The 4,216-nt window shown below is 55.8% G+C and overlaps 1 protein-coding gene across 1 annotated transcript in view; it reads left to right on the top strand.

Moving 5' to 3' along the window:
• Window positions 1-3,227: 3,227 nt before the first annotated feature.
• P2RY6 (pyrimidinergic receptor P2Y6) overlaps window positions 3,228-4,216 on the top strand; it is a 31,588-nt gene continuing 30,599 nt past the window's right edge. The window contains exon 1 of the mRNA XM_006140964.3: window positions 3,228-3,643. The gene's annotated coding sequence lies outside the window, so the exon portion shown is untranslated. The remainder of the gene's footprint in view (window positions 3,644-4,216) is intronic.

A 4,216-nucleotide genomic window follows, 5' to 3' on the forward strand; every position in this document is an offset into this window, starting at 1 on the left:
CAGGAATAGCTGGGGAAACTGAGGTTCAGGTATGCGAGAGAGACCACCCAGGGAACGGTGAGCCCAGCACAGGCAAGGAGGGGAACCCTAAGACTGAGCTAGCAGCAGTTGCCTGGGCCTGGGGCCTGGGTCTAAGCCCACCCTGGTCAGCTGGTGGTGAGAATTACCCAACACGGACATGCAGATGGTCCGGAGAGTGTCCGACTTACTGTACAGGAGCGAGATGGTTCCTGGCGGCCACTGAGGGCAGGAGGGTGGCTGTGGAGGGTCAGCGACCACAGGCGATGGAGGGGTTAAGGACCCCGAGAGATGGGTTCTTAGCCATGGGCACCCCGCACTCCTACTCCCATCCCTGGGAGGAGTCTACACTCCAGCCTGAACTGGGGGAGCCTGAGCCCTGAGCCTTGGCTAATCCCCTAAGGGTTCCTCCTCCTTTTATGCAACTGCTTTTGTTCCTGGGAAAATTGAGAGCCCACAGTGCCTGGTAACCCCACCAACCTCCCAAGGCATCTGGGCCAGTTTGGGATTGTGGCTCAGATCAACACACCTGGGAGAACAAGGCCCACGGCCTGAAGTTGGCAGGACTCCTCAGGAGCGGGCACAGGCAGACAACATATGTGAACATGCGCATACTCCCAGCCTCTCACATGGACACACATGACGCTTGGGGTCATTCCACACACATGTGCACGTGGGAGGACACTGTGTCTTCCGGGGCAGGCCCGCATGTGACTGGCAAGATCCCAGGCGGACGTGTGTGTGGCACACAGACACGTACAGTTACCGTCTGCGTCTGCACCCAGCCCGAGGCCTGGGGTAAGGGTGGGTGGTTCCCACAGTTCCCTTGGGGATACGCCCTTTGCCTCCCGGAACAAGCCCTCCAGGCCTGCCAGCCTGTCCCTTTCCCGTCTCTCCCTCTTCATCTTCTCACCGTGAGGACAGAGGAGGGCCCTTCCTGTCAGCTGCTGCCGCTGATTGGGAGAAAAAGTGGCTTTGTCTTTCTGAAGAGCTGGTTCAGAGGAATTACCACTTATTTCCCATCAAGGGTCGAGGGCCTGCTCTGGAACGGCCTCCGGGCCCACAGGTGTGCCAGGCTGGTTCTCAGATGAGCGTGTACAGCCCCGTCACCCAGGTGGTGCCTGAAAGTTTGCAAACTGCCTTCTTGCCAATGTCTTGCTCATTCTTCGTGACACCCGTGAGATGTAGGTGCCTCAATTCTTCCTCTCGACAGATAAGGGAGCTGAGGTTCAGAGAGGGATAGGAGCTGCTTCAAGTCACATAGCAAGTCGAGACAGAGTTAACCAGCACTCTCCGGAGCTTGGGCTAGAGGAGAATGCTGTAAGCCTCTTGGAGCTTGGAGTATGAGAACTGGCCTGTCAGAGCTGAGAGGACGAGGCAGGCTGGAGCTACCCGATGGAGGAGACCTCACACTCCTTTACCAGGTGCTGACCGAGGGCACAGGCTTCCTGCTCCTCTGGTGTGTGACACTCAATGGCTGAGTGTTGCGGCAGAGCTGGTCTCTAAGGAGCTGGCCCTCTGCGTGCCCCAGGCAAGCCCTTGCCCTCTCTGGGCCCAGCGTACTCCCTTCTACAACAGGATCTCGGGGTTGTTGGGAGGCACGCTCCCTCACCGCGCCTGCAGACGGCTTCCCCAGGGCCCAGGGAGGAAGGTGCGCTCAGGATGCTCTGACCCCAGTCCTGGCAGTCCTGAGCAGCCTGACCCCAGGGCTCCTGGCTTCGGACCCTGGCCAGCTGCTGAGAGCCTCTGAGGCAGGGCCTGGCACAGAGGGGGGCTCGAGGCCAAGGCGGCGTCTACTCGAGGCTTCATGGGCTTCTCCAAAGAGAGATAGGAGGTGGGGGGATCCAGCAGATCCAGATGCTCAGCCCTCTGAGATGACAGCCCCCGCTCTCTGCCCCTCCTTTACATTTCTCTACAGTTCTCATCACTGCCAGACCTCTAACAGTTACTCATGAACTAGAACTAGCTTCCCCTTTCTAGAGTGCAGGTGCCTCGGGAGTGGGCACTTGGTTTCATATGCGCATGTGCCTTGAGCGTCACCTAAGCAGAGACATCGGTAAATACAGATGTCCCTTGATTTAAGATGAGATTATAGCAAATAAACTCATCATAAGTTCAAAATACCATAAGTCAAAACTTCATTTAAGGGGCCAGCAGGTGGCAATGAGGTTAAGGGGCTGGATCCTACATGGCTGACTTTGTGATTTCAGTCCCAGACACGGTGGCTTGAAAAACGTGTGGGGTGCATGTGTGTGCATGCCCACAATCCTGAGAGGACAACAGAGAAGGGATTGTGGCATGGCCATCCCCCCGGGGGATGATTTCTCACTTCCCTCTCTCTGGAAAGCCCACATGCCCTATGGTAAAAACCAAAACAAACTAAAATGTAAGAAGAGGAGGAGGAATTACATAGCCAGCCCAAGAGATGGGGAGGGCCAGTCCAGGCTCGTCCTCGCCCCTAGGCAGAGCCCCATTGACCACCTTCTGATCTAGTCCAAGCTAAGGATAGATCGGAGCTGAGGAGGGGAGTGGAAACTCGGGCTCAGCCTTTCTTCCCACGTCACCCTCTATCTCAGCAGCCACCCTTAGTTCCTGGGGTGATGGGTCTCTGGGTCCATGGGGTTGGAGACACAGACACCAAAGCCATTAATTAATCTTAGGGTTTCCACTTTCCTTTTTTTTTTTTTTTTAAGAGAGATTTTTGGTATAGGGTGTGTATACTCACTGGAGAGACAGAAAGTGAGAAACCACCCCCCCAGGGATGGCCACACTGCGATCCCTTCTCCTCCATTCTCCTCTCGGGATCTTGGGCACGCACGCATACGTGCCTGGCATGAGTTTTAAGTCATGGGTCCAGGACTCGAATAGGGGTAGACTATGGGAGTCCAGCAATGCAACCGTGACACCATCTGCTGGTCCCAGGGTCTCAGTTTCCTTAAAAAAAAAAAAAAAAAAAATGCTCTAAGTTCTTTGTGGTTACTGGAGAGACACAGAGAAAGACAGAGAGAGAAATCACCCCCAGGAGGATGGCCACGCAGCAATCCCTACTTGGTGCTCCTCTTGGGATTCTGGGCACCCATACAAACGCGCCTAGTGTGTCTTTCAAGCTGGTGGTCATGTGGGATCCAGCTGCCTTAACTACCTCGTCACCAGCTGGCCCCGGCCTCAGCTTCTTGCTGGGCGTTCCAGGCATTACTTAGAAAACCAAGGAATCGCTCCCTGTGCTAACAGAGAGCAGGAAGAGGATGATCCCCAGACTCCAGAGAGGCCTGGCGGGGCTGGGGTGGGGTAGGGGAGGAGAAGAAATGGCCATTCCTGCATGCTTTTCTGAAATGCCATCTCAGTCAACCCTCCCAGCTGTCCTGGGCTACCAGGGTGATGGTATCCATTTCTCCGTGCTCGTATTTGGGTAGGGGCTGAGTCAGCGTTAGGGACAGGCGCTGGAAGGTTCTCGGGATTCGTTTTGCCACTTACCAGTTCTGTGCTGTGGGGAGTTACTTCCCCTCCTCAGATTTCTCCGTTTCCTCGTCTGCTGCCTCCTCAGATTCTGAGAGACTGCACCAGAGCTGGCATTTGCTCCAGCACATCGGTCCACGCTCGGTGCTCCATGCTCGCTGGCTCCTGGGTGAGTTCTCCGGCCAGGCGCTTCCTGAGCGCATGCGCCCACTTGCAGCCGCTACTGCTCTGACTGTTGCAGGCTGGAGTCGGGTAGGGACAGCCATGGGGGTCTTGGGCCGTCCTCTGCCTGGTTATGCCTAGAGACTGCAGAGGCACAGCATGGAGGGGCGCCATGCAGGACAGGAGGGGAAGAGACGTAGAACTGACTGCGCCTCGGAGGGGTCAAGATTTGGAGCCACGGTTCAGGATGTGAGTCCCCAATGGGACAGGTCACTTTGCCTCTCTGGGCTTCAATTTTTTACTCTGTAAAATGGGAGCAGCAGATATCTCTACCCAAGATTTGAAAACTGTTAAGTGTAGCGTGCTGGTAAGGGTCCTGGGGAGGGAGCTGGGCCCTGTGCCCGGAGCATCCCAGGAACTATGGTTGAGGTTGCTGATAGGAAGGAGTAAGTGAGAAAAATGGGAGACCATGGAGGAGGCCCTTGAGAAGTCTTCATTTCTGCCATCCCAGCTAATCTCAAGACAGCCTGGGCTGACCGCAGGAGAAATGGAGTGGGAAATGGAGTTTCTGAGTCTGTGT

The sequence above is a fragment of the Tupaia chinensis genome, unplaced genomic scaffold, assembly GCF_000334495.1.
Source record: "Tupaia chinensis unplaced genomic scaffold, TupChi_1.0 Scaffold000047_1, whole genome shotgun sequence".
Taxonomy (NCBI): Eukaryota; Metazoa; Chordata; class Mammalia; order Scandentia; family Tupaiidae; genus Tupaia; species Tupaia belangeri.